Source organism: Pelodiscus sinensis, chromosome 8 (assembly GCF_049634645.1).
Source record: "Pelodiscus sinensis isolate JC-2024 chromosome 8, ASM4963464v1, whole genome shotgun sequence".
Taxonomy (NCBI): domain Eukaryota; kingdom Metazoa; phylum Chordata; order Testudines; family Trionychidae; genus Pelodiscus; species Pelodiscus sinensis.
In genome coordinates this window covers 7,637,324-7,649,533 of record NC_134718.1, presented here as the reverse complement: position 1 = coordinate 7,649,533, position 12,210 = coordinate 7,637,324, and the positions used below count along the sequence as shown (strand labels likewise).

General features: G+C 42.1%; 1 protein-coding gene and 1 long non-coding RNA gene across 5 annotated transcripts in view; one reads left to right on the top strand and one right to left on the bottom strand.

The window, feature by feature from the left end:
* The window catches only part of ADK (adenosine kinase), a 419,027-nt gene that overhangs the window by 124,180 nt on the left and 282,637 nt on the right, over positions 1 to 12,210 (bottom strand). The window lies entirely within an intron of this gene.
* Positions 5,934 to 7,651, top strand: LOC142830359 (uncharacterized). The gene is made up of 2 exons (XR_012905537.1): positions 5,934 to 5,984; positions 7,455 to 7,651. It is a non-coding gene; the product is annotated as an uncharacterized LOC142830359 (long non-coding RNA).

The window sequence follows — 12,210 nt, the reverse complement described above, 5'->3', positions numbered from 1 at the left end:
AGTGATAGTTCTGAATTCTTCAGTTCAATCAAATAGTCTAATACCATCAGTAAAGGTGTGGGACTTGTAGTGATCTATTTGTTGGAACACCACATGGACAATTGCTTCGACTTCTATAGGTAAGTACTGCACGTCAATTGGTGTCTGCTGTTGAAAAAATATTTTTTACTTGTTCTGAACAAGGTTAGCTCACATTCGTGGAACCATCAAGGAACCAGACTATCAGGTGGAGCTTCTTTAGTTGCAGGTGTAGGACACATTCATAGTCCTAGGACAGATGGTCTCATGTCAATGGGAGAATCAGTGGCTGACAGATGTAACAAGTAAAGGTACCACATTTATCGGGGCCAAGATGGAGAAATCAGAAGGAGTGTGGTGTTGTTTTCCTGTGTTTTGCATAGGACTCTGTGGATTAGATGGTTGGCAGGACTATGTACAGAAGAGAGGTGACCCACCAGATTAGAAAGGCATCCCCTAGGTATTCAGTACCAAGTTCTGCTGTAGAACAGAACTGGTGACATTTGCGGTTCTGGGATGTAACAAGTAAATTGATGGAAGGGAAGCCCAACCATCTGAATATTCTGTGGAGAGTTACAGGGGTCATTTTCCATTCCTGTTCCCTTGAAAAGTGTCTGCTGAGGGCATGTACAGTGGTCTTTTGGCATCTCGGGAGTTAAGAGGCTGAGATGTCTATATTGTAGCAGATGCACCACATACCATCATAGCTTTGGTGCAGAGGGAGTGAGAGCGTTCTCCTACCTTGTCTGTTGACATGCACGCTACATTGTCGGTCTTGATTCAAATGGGCTTGTTCCTTATTCAGCGCAGAAGTATGGCAAGCATTTCTTACTGCTCTGAGTTCCAGGAGATTTTAGTGGAGGTGTGTTTCAGCTAGCGACCATTGGCCTTGTGCTGTATAGTGGTCTAAGTGTGCTTCCCAATCCAACACAGATGTGTCCATTGTGATCATCACTGAGGGCATGGGTTGTTGGAAGGGAACACACTTTGTTAGATTTTCCAGTGTCACCCATCGTCTTAAAGAATCCTTGACCTTGGGGGATGGTTTACCAGTATTAGGCTCTCCCAAGCATAATGGTCTGTTTTTCTGTCTGTCTGTGTCAAAGTCTGACTTGTGGGAAATTTAATGGGTGTCTCATAGGCTTTGGGATGGCTCAGGCCTCTTTTTGTGCTGAAAATAGCTTCTTTTTCAAATGGTAAATCCTCCACTTTTAATTGCATCTCTTTAGGTATGCCCCCTGCTTAAAGTGATGATGCATTATGATAGCCGTTGCAATGGTACGTGCAGAGGTATCAGCCACGTCTAGTGCAGTTTCTAATACTGTTCTGGAGACTAACTGAGCCTCTACAAGGACTGTCTTTAGTTCCATTCTCATCTGCTTTTGCTTCATTTATTATATTGACAAATAAATAGATCCCTTTAAAAGTCAGAAGTTAGCCACAGTTACCATATGGTGTTAATGGGGATGCCACAGTTTCCCCCTATTAACAAGAATAGGAAATAACTGAGGAATCTCAGATGTGTGGTAACAATGGATACATAAAAATTGTTAACAACAGCCAGCTCTTCAGGATGAACTCATAGGATAATTTAAGAAGGACAAATGCACAATACTACACTCAGGAAGGAATGAGTTGCACCCATTCAAAATTGGGAAATGACGATCTAGGAAAAAGTAATGCAGAAAGGGATTTGGGAATCACAGTGGATCAAAGTAAATATTAGTCAACAATGTAACCTTGTGGAAAAAAAAAGGAAATATTCTGGATGTGTTAGCAAGAGTGTCCTAAACAAGACATGAAAAGTCATACTTCCACTCTGCTCTGCACTCGTTAGTCCTCCATACTATGCAGTATTCAGTTCTGTGCGGGTCATATTTCAGGAAATATGTGGAGAAATTGGAGAAAGTCCAGGGAAGAGCAAAAAAATGATTAAAGGTCTAGATAATGTGACTTATGAGGGAAGAAAAACTTGGGTTTGTTTAGTGTTGAGAAGACCAAGAGGGGCTACATGACTTAAGGTCCCTTCCAGTTCTATGATTTTGCTTCGACACTTTCAGTTTGCTCTTCTGATTGTGACTCGAGACAGAGCACCATCTAGTTGTAGTAACAGCACTTTCCATGAAGTAAACACTGCTCCCTGTACATTGATGCTAAACCACAGCTACATTAAGGACTTAGTATTCTTTAGGTCACGACCAAATTTAGATTGTCCACTTTTGACATAAGAGTGCATATATTGCTGTTATATCAACAAATAACATATTCCTGCTCCCGATACTCTTTCACTCGCCTCATAGCTTCCCGTTAAAGTTGTTGCACTTCCCCATAGTAAATATTATTATGAACCAAAGAGTTAACTAGTTAGCACTGACATGAATAAAAAATTGCTACAGGAAATTCTACCCTTCTTCCAATCGCTACCAAAAGCTTCAGATGTAATTATAAATTTTCACCAAAGATGTCAGATTCTTCTGTTAATCTTCATATGGTCTGACATTGCCATTCTTCAGCTTTTACGGATGTGAACAGTTATCACTTTGTTTGTATGTCACCACAGACAACATAATCAATAGTTTTCATATCTTACTGTTCATACTTTTTGTTATGGTGAATTTTGTGAGTGCTGCCTACTTTTGTTCTACTATGAAACTTGTTACTGCTTGAATAGAGAGCATTTTATCGCAACAATAAACATTTTAACACAAGATAAAGCCATAGGAAAAAAAGGTTCAAGATTTGTTCAATCCCCACTTTAAGATACTTTGCCCTTATCAAATTAATATCTATCAGACATATGAAAGCAACACAATGGAAGTCTTTGTTCTCTTTAGAGGTGCTAATTTAAGGTGCAAACTCCATTTCCCTCCTCTTTCCTTCACTCTCTGTGTTTCCATAGTAAGGGAATCTTATTTCTTGAATGTGAATGGAAAAAGAAAACCTAAAAAGACCCATAAACGAATATTGATTTTTTTTGTCCACATCCATAATATAACAAGACTGGTTACCATCACAAACAGAAATAGTATTTTACCTGTAGACAATTTTTTGTGGCCAGATACTACATGCTAAACTAATAAGGTATCCCTTCTGGTCTGCCACTCAGATGCACGCAACCTATTGCAATGCTCAAATCTTTACACAATTAGGGTATGTCAACACTGCAAAGTTATTTCGAAATAACAGCCCTTACTTCAAAATAACTTTCCTAGCGTCTACACAGCCAAATTGCTATTTTGAAATAAATTCGAAACAGTGGAGCGCTTATGTCGAATTTGGTAAACCTCATTCCACAAGGAATAATGCCAAATTTGAAATAGCTATTTCGAAATAAGTGCTGTGTAGACACTTATTTCAAAACAGGGGGCCTTCAGACTTCCCAGGGTGCCTTCCCAGGGTGGCCACTCCATCCTCAACCAAGAACACTTCTCTCCCTCTCTCCCCAGAGCCCTTAAAGGGGTAGACTCTGGCCACAGTGCTGTGCCAGCTCCAAGCCTGCCATCCCAGAGCCAGCAGTCACTGCCCCTGACCCAGTGGCCCCAAAACATGAGCCAGCAAGCCACTGGCAGCCAGCCCTCCACCGCTCCCCAGGAGCAGTCTTCCAGCTCCCAGGAGCCTGCCAGGGCCCGGAGAAGGCGGGCGCCTTCCTGGTCCAGGGTGGCGATCATGGACCTTATTCAGGTTTGGGGGGGGATGCCCTCAACGTCCATGATATCCACACTAGACGGAGGAACGTGGCTGTCTATGGCAGGATAGCTGCCACCAAAGGCCAAATGCGAACCCAGGAGCAGGTTTGCATGACAATCAAGTTGGTCCAGCGAGACCCCCAATCCTGAGCTTCCCCTCCCCCTTCTTCCTCTTGCTTCCCCCTTCCAGCTCCCTCCTCCCAGGTTTCCCTCTTCCCTCTCCCACCATCTCTTCTCCCCTCTCCTGCCTCCTTTCCCCAGTCTCATCAGAGTTTCATTTCCTCCCCCCCAGTTTTGTTAAATAAAGAGAGTTTATGTTCATGAAAATACGTGTATTTTATTTGACATCAGGAAGGGGGGTTAGGGAGGGATAAGTGGAAGGACTGAGGGAGGAATGAGGCACAAGCCCCCAGTGGGGCAGACCAGGGAGGATCTTAGTGCTCCTCAGGGTGGAAGCTCTCCCTCAGGGCCTCCTGGACACTGACAGCCCTCCGATGGCCCTCCCAGATGGCACCCTGCAGAAAGTGCAGCCAGGCTCACAGCAACGTGTCCAAGAGAAGCACCAGAGTGCCCAGGGGCAGCTCTGGCTCCATGTTGCAGAGTGCTGTGGTGTCCCAAGTGAGGGCAACCAGAGCACGCAGAGACAAAATGCTTTGCTGTCCCTCATCGAAGTAGATAAGCAAGCAGGGAAACCTGAGAACAGGCTATAGGGGTGTGGGGGGGGGGGAGGTCCCTTTAAGCACAGACCTCAGATAGCCTCAGGCAGCAGCCCTATACAGTAAGTCCTGACCTGGTGCCCTGCCAGAAATGGTTCCGGCCAGCCTTAAATGCGATTCAGAGTCCACTCAGTGTGGACGCGCTATTTCGAAATGCATTTTGTGTGTAGATGAATTATTTCAAAATAAGCTATTTCGAAATAACCATTTCAAAATAACACTGTAGTGTAGACATACCCTTATATACTATTAGTCTATCTATACCTCTTGTGTACTATTAGAATTATTCTGTTGTGCAAATACATACGTTACATATTGCAGATCAGAATAAAAACTGAAAGTGAGACTGTCTCCTTGAAAAGATGATGGTGGCTATAAAGGAAGTAAAATTACTGGTGTGCTTAGATGTGCACCCACTCATGAGTGGATGCAATGCAGCAGTATTACTTAAGGAAGGAAAGATACCTTATGAACCAATAACACAGATACAGTATTCTAAAATTTAAAAGGGAACCTACTGTGGAATATTGAGGCACAAGGAGGGCCAAATTCACTGATGGCAACGCTGTTAGCTTCTATAGATTTCCACACATTGGGCCAGAAGTGAATTTGGCCCGGAATGTGTAATGTTCAATGAATAGGTGGCTGGAACTTCATTTAGTTTCTTTACATGCAGCCTTACCAGAAAGCCTTCCCTCAGGCCACCCACCCAAACAGAGAAAAAACTGCTCTGACAGAATGAACATTCTACTTTTAAAAATTTAACACACTTCTCTAGTATAGACAACAAGCCATTTAGAATGCACAAGTCATGATGCTTTAAAGCTTTCAAGGCTCTTCGATCACTATTAATATAATATATCCATTTGATATTTAGCACGTGTCAGGTCTCTCTTTAGAGCAGCGGTTCCCAACCTTTTCCAGATGGGGACCCATTTTGACAATTCAGAAAGACTTGGTGACCCAAGGCAATTCAAAAATGGGGGGAGGAGGAGAGGCAGAGACATCTGGGGAGACACTTTGAGACCCTTTTGAAATGTAATGGCGATCCATATTTGGGTCCCGACCCATAGGTTGGGGAACCCTGCTTTACAGGCAGCAAACAAAGTAATTTCTTTACGCCTGAGATAACCCAGGTACTAGGGACTGGGAGTGCAACTTCTTGAAAAAAATATTAGTCAGTACAAGTTTTAATGCCACATCTTCCTTGCTGAAACCAGATATGAAGAATTACAAGGGAGAGAATTTTGCATCACCTCAATGTTTTCAGTCAATAAGAACAAATAGAACCACCACTGGGGTTATACAGATGAGGAAAAAACATCTGAACACCAGATTAAAACTTCAAGGAAGAGGAAGTTCTTTCATCCTAGGTCTAATTTCAGGGTGGTCCAACCTTTTCAATGCTATGGGCCAGATGCTGTTTCTATGGCTACATACAGATAATTCAAGATTCTAGAATCAGATTTTTTTAAGCATTTAACCATTATGTCATTAAAGGGGTTAAGAAATAATACAATTGAACAGCATAGCTCATCTCTTACTTGAACTTCAATATCTCATGGTAGGAGCATCCCCAGAATTTTTTTTTTTAAAGTATGCTTATACCCCTTTTCCTTCTGAATCAGGGAGGAGAGTGTGAGCAGCCTCACTATGGGTCAGGGTGCATGCTCGGACTCTTTGCCTTGTTAAGCAGTAAAAATCTGCCTCCCCCCCCTTCTTCTGGGGAAGGAGGGGTCAGTTGCACACTGACTGTACGGAAGGCAAAACACATAGCCTGTGGAGCAGAGCAAAAATTTACTGATGTCCATCTCAAAGAATACATCTTCTAGCAGCATTAATAGTTTTTCAGTTAGGAAAGGCATTTCTTTCAGCAGCAAATACAAAAGTGAAGGATCTGGTCCTGATTATTGAGTTCTACAACAAAGCTTCTGTCAGGACACGTATGGCTGGCTCTGGCGAGGATCTTTGTCTTTTGCAGTCGTTTTTACCATGGAAAAGTTTCATGCCTGAACTCTGATGGCATTTATAATGCTTCTCAAACCCAATTCATGGGCCAGGCCAGAGAGCCACAAGATGAGAAGCAGAAGGGCCCTGCTCCCCCTCTCCTCTTGCCCAGCTTTGAGGTTTCAGTGGCAAGCAGGTGCCCCCTCTCTTCCCAGCCATGCTTGAGATAGCGATGTTGGCCCACACACAAATGACAGAACTCATCCCGCATCCCTAAACAACATGGGAGTCCCTGCTGAAGACTTGGCCCGGGATTAACAACCAGGTTGCTGTGGCTTTTCATGGTGAGCAAGAACACATTGTCTCTCTCTGGTTGGGCCCGGCCCTGGCACTAAAGCACATCCCAGCACAGTTGCAAAAGCCTTGCACCAAAAGGAATTGAAGGCAATGTCTGCGCTACAAGCCAACCATACACATCCTGACAGAAACTTTCTTATATAACTCAATAATCAGGACCAGATCCTTCACTTCTGTATTTTTCTGCTGAAAGAAATGCCTTTCCTAACTGAAAAACTATTAATGCTGCTAGAAGATGTATTCTTTGAGATGGAAATTAGTAAACTTTTGCTTCATGGACTATGTGTTTTGGCTGCTATAAGGGAAGATATTTTCCAGACACAGTTACCATATCTCAGGGAGGTGAAGAACCTATGATGACAGGAGAATCTCTTCCATAAAGAGAATTATCACTTATACCAACACGCTAATTGTTCAAAGCTTTATACATGGCAATCTACATTTTTAATTTAATTTGTCTATAGGTAAAATGTATTCAGTACGACACATTTTTTAAAAAACAGTTTGAACCAGAGGGATGTACAGTATTTTGAGCTCTAGGGCCAATTTCATTTGCATTCTAAAGACATGTTCTAGCAGTCATTATCACTAGTTTGTCAACCAGCACTGCACTTCAGTTTCTTGTGATTGGTAATCTAGAGAGTCCCCCTCCTTGATGAGTTTCCTATCTGCTCTGCACCCCTTGTTTCCTATTGAACTGTGTAAGGTCTAACCTTTGTTCTGCTCACAGTTGAGGAAGCCTGGCATTTAGAACTCAGTGGAGTACCCAAAGGGATGCTAAAGGAGGAAAAGCATTGAGAGAGAAATGAAGAGCACTATTCCAATATGAGCATGAAGACAACATGAAGTTAAACTACTGTATATACTTGATCATATGCCGAATTTTTTTTGGTAAAAAATGAGAGTAAAGAGTGGGGGGTTGGCTTATGAATGAGTCATTGAGTTTTACCAATTTTTATTAACTTGGGGGGAGGTCAGCAAAACTTCAGTTCCCAGCTCAGCAGGGTGAAGTGCTAGCGTCTCTGGATGGTTTATGTACCTGGAACGTCTGCAGGCATGGAGCCCCCCGTTTCCAGTGGCTGCGGTTTGCTTTTCCCAGCCAATGGGAGCTGCGGGAAGTGGTGCAGGCCAAGGGAATATGCTGACTGCCAAAAATCCTGTTGGCCAGAAACAGCGAATCACAGACACTGGGAGCTGCAGAATTCCATGCCTGTAGACACTCCAGGTAAACCAAACATCCCAATGTGCCAACGGCTTATGCTGATGAGCTGGGACCAGAAATTTGCAAACCACCAATATGGAGTCAGCTTATGAATGGGTTATTGTGATTGTAATTTTTTTTTAACTGGGGGGGAAGGGGGAATCGATTTATGAACCAATGGGCTTATGATCGAGTACATAAGCGGGGAGGAGAGGGGGGATATGTTGGCAGGAACATAGTCTGTATGGAGGACACAGACATGAAAAACATCTTTCATTAGAAACCACTGACTACTTCACAAACGACTATGTATCTTGTATTGAAGACAGATGTTATTAACAGCAAGGAAGATGCGTAAACATTATTCAATTAAATCTCATGCATGGCAAACTTAGTGGAGAGACTATCTATTTCAGTTCTCTTATATAGAAATACTACTTCTGTAGAAGAATACCACCTTTACAAGGGGCCTTTAAAATTGATAAAAATCAGCAAATTTAATTTATCCACTTTCATTTGACCTTTAAACCCAACCTGAAAAAAGTGTTCAGCAACATAAATTTGATCTCTAAGGGCCTGCTGCTGATCTCATTTTTTGCTGTTTTTCCATTAGACATTTATGGGACTTGCTAGCGTTACAGGGGACTAGTAAAATGTCGAAGTAATCTTGCAGTTCCTGTGTATGAATTCAGCTTTTCCCTGTGAGATGATAACATTTTTTTTTCAGCCAAGGCTTTTTCAGATACTGAAGTACAGGCCTAATACCATAGGTGTGATGTTATTTTTTTTTCCTTTGGTAACATTAACCAGATCTAGCAGTTCAAGTGTTGAAACAAAAGAATTCTCTTTTGAGCCAATAAGGTGGCTTGGTGCACATCTGCACTAATTGAAATCACAGCATGGCTTTTCAGGATTGGAACTGTATCCAAAGCATACACAGGATTTGAAGATCTCAGTTGTGTGTATGCCTTCTCTTAAGTGCTGAGGAAACCAGCTGCTTCCGTTTATGTAGTGTGCTGACACATGTGCCTCAATGACATAATATAGAACATTGAAACTTAAAGGTTTGCCAACTGATTTAAAAAAAAGAAGGGTAGATAAATGATCAGAATAGGAAAAAGTAAATGGTAATAAAAGCAAATATTCCTTAGGTTTAAGCGACATTTTCTAAAATCTATGTTACAGGACTGAAATTAAAGGATAAATTTAATTTCAGAAAGTTATGATATGTTGTCCTATCTTCCACTGACATGGTTGTTGATTCTCTCCATCCTAAACTTTCCTCTACCCTTGCTTCTTTTGCTCCTCACTCCAGTTGCAATGGTCCCTGCTCCATGGCCCTCTCAACATCCGCTACTTCTATTCCCATTCCTGCTCTGCAGAGTGCTGTTAGTGGAAAAACATTGACCAGACTGACTTCCACCACTACAAATCTGTTCTCCCCTCTTTCAGGAATGCCATCTTCAGCTATGTCTGCACAGCAGCATTATTTCAGAATAACTAGCATTATTTTGAAATAAAGTGCACGTCTACACAGCAAGTCATTAGTTCAAAATAACGCTGAGCTGGAGGACTTCTTACTCTGTCTCCTGAAACCCTCATTTTACGAGCAGTAAGGAAAGTCAAAGGAAGAGTGTTCTTCCCCTCTCTCACCTGCAACTTGCTTCCTCCTTCTCCCCTTTGCAAATGTTGACGTTTCTCATCTGCTCTCCTCTGCTAGCCTCTCCATTGACAGATATGACCCCATCCTAACTCCTGAACTCCCTCATGCCCACTCTCATCCCCTCCTTCACTTTTCTCCTTAACCTTTCATACTCCTCTGGCTCTTTCCTCTCACAATATACAGGCAGTCCCCGGGTTACGTACAAGATAGGGACTGTAGGTTTGTTCTTAAGTTGAATTTGTATGTAAGTCGGAACTGGTACATATTGTAGGGGAAACGCTAGCCAAACATTTCTCCAGAGCTCAGTTTTATTCTCCCACATCTCACTTCCCTCAGTCCTTTATTCTCAAGCTGAGGTGTCTTCTGAGAAAAGCCGCTCCGCCTCTCCCTGGTCTGCTGGGGGGAAGCAGCTAGTGTGGGGTTGCCTTCCCCCATTTGTAAGTAGGGATCCGATGTAAGTTGGATCCATGTAACCTGGGGACTGCCTGTAAATATGCTCTAGTTTCTCCCAAATAACCACGCTGACATCCCAGTTATATCTTCCTTTCATCTCCAAGATCATAGATTACATTGTCTATATTCTTTTCTTCCACTTCCTTCTCAGCCTCCTTCAACTGGGCTACCACCACTGGCACTCCACTCAAACTACAGTCACTGAAGTTTCTAAAAACCTCTTCTTAGTCAAAGCCCAGAACCAGTACTCTATCCTTCCACTCCTCCGCATGCCAATCACCTTGACACACTATACCATACTCTTCTTGAACTCTTGTGACTCTGCACTCTCCTACCTCTCTAATTGGTCCTTCAGCACGTCCTTTGAAAGATACTCCTGATCCCTCTCCAACTTTCTGCAGAGATTCTACAAAGCCCTATCCATGGACCTCTTCTCCCGCTACCTACCTAAATCCTGGGCAAGCTCATCCAAAACTACAAATTCCACTACCATTTTTATGCAGTCTACAGTAGACTTGTCCATGCTAAAATTGTGGCCTGTCATTGACACTTCCTCCTGGATGTGTAGCCATCTGCTCCAGCTCAACATGGCTAATCATAGCTCTTCATCTTCCCTCCAAACCCCTCTCTAATGTCTTCTTTCCCAATCACTGTGGACAACACCACCATCCTGCCTTTCACTTAACCTGAGTATCATCTTTGACTCACTTCTCTCTGGCCTCACATTCAGGCTGTATCTAAATCTTGCAGATTCTTCCAGTATATTTAAAATACAGCCTTTCCTATCCATCAATATAGCTAAAAACTCTCATCCATCAGCTTATGTCTCAGTTACTACACCATCCTTCTCTGGGCTTCACAAATGATAACCTGTCCCACTCCTGCCCATTATTATCTGCAAAGATAATTTTCCTCCTCTGTTGCTTTGAGTCTGTCTCCCCTCTCTTTGCATCCGCAACTGACTCCCCCTTTTCTTATCATGTGAAACACTAACTAGTTGTCTTCACCTTCAAGGCACTTCATGACATCTCCTCACCCTACTTATCTCTCATTCCCAATTGAGTTGTCATAGCTAGTCTCCAACCAGCTCATCACTCCAACCTCCACTGACTACTTGTAACATTTCCAAATAAGCACATTCTGGTTTTCTTCCATGCTGCCCCTTCAGGTTTGGAGGGAGCTCCCTATAAATCAATTTATTATCCTCCTCCAAACTCTCCTTTTCCACAATGCCCATAAATCAATTTGACCTCTCTTAAGGCCCTATGTACACCAGTATACTATCATACTGACCAACTGGATCTCATTGTTTCTTTGTGCTCCCCTTATCCGTATCCCTCTGTTGTCTCCTGTCTTATGCTTAGACTGTGAAATACATAAGACACCTAGGGTGAGGGCTCTATAGCACCTGGAGTTTTCTAAGAGTAACAGCTTTAGTAGGAGAAAAAAAAAGTATACATTAGCATATGTACCTTGGTCATATTCCAATTTGGACAAATATTTCCTGGCTTTCTAATTTCACCCTGTATGCTCACCTGCATATTGCATTCCATACTTCCTGTCCTAAACTATCATATAATGCTCCTGTTTGCTATTAAACAACTACTGCATTCTACTCTAGAGGAAAATGAATTGATACTTACATAATATATTAGTTCATAAAATATGGAGAGTGCTTTGAGATCTTTTAGGATAAAGTTATCAGAGATATAGTTATACCACTGACAAATAATGCAAACTGTACAAAATTACAGCTTTTCTATTACAAACAGAAGTACAGATTAGGGTGCTTCTATTTGTAATAAGGTAAGTCGGCTATTTTGGTTTACAGTTTGCAGAGGTTTGTGAAGAATGAAAACCACTTAAAATAAAAAGCCAAAATATAGTTTTAGAAAGACCACCTTGACTTCTCCCACATAGATTGAAGTTTGTATCTAGACATTAGAAAAAAAGTGAAATTTTCATTAAGACTTTAAAACAAAACTGAATTGACAATACTGACAAATGAACCTCCCTATACTCGTTTCCCTCAATTCTTAACCTCCTCTACAATTTTTTTTCAACTGTAGATGGCAAAAACACTAGCATGTCCTACATATCACTGTCAATCACGCTGTAAAGCTCTCACACTCTAGCAGCTCTCACAGGAATGAGGAAACTGGATCCTCA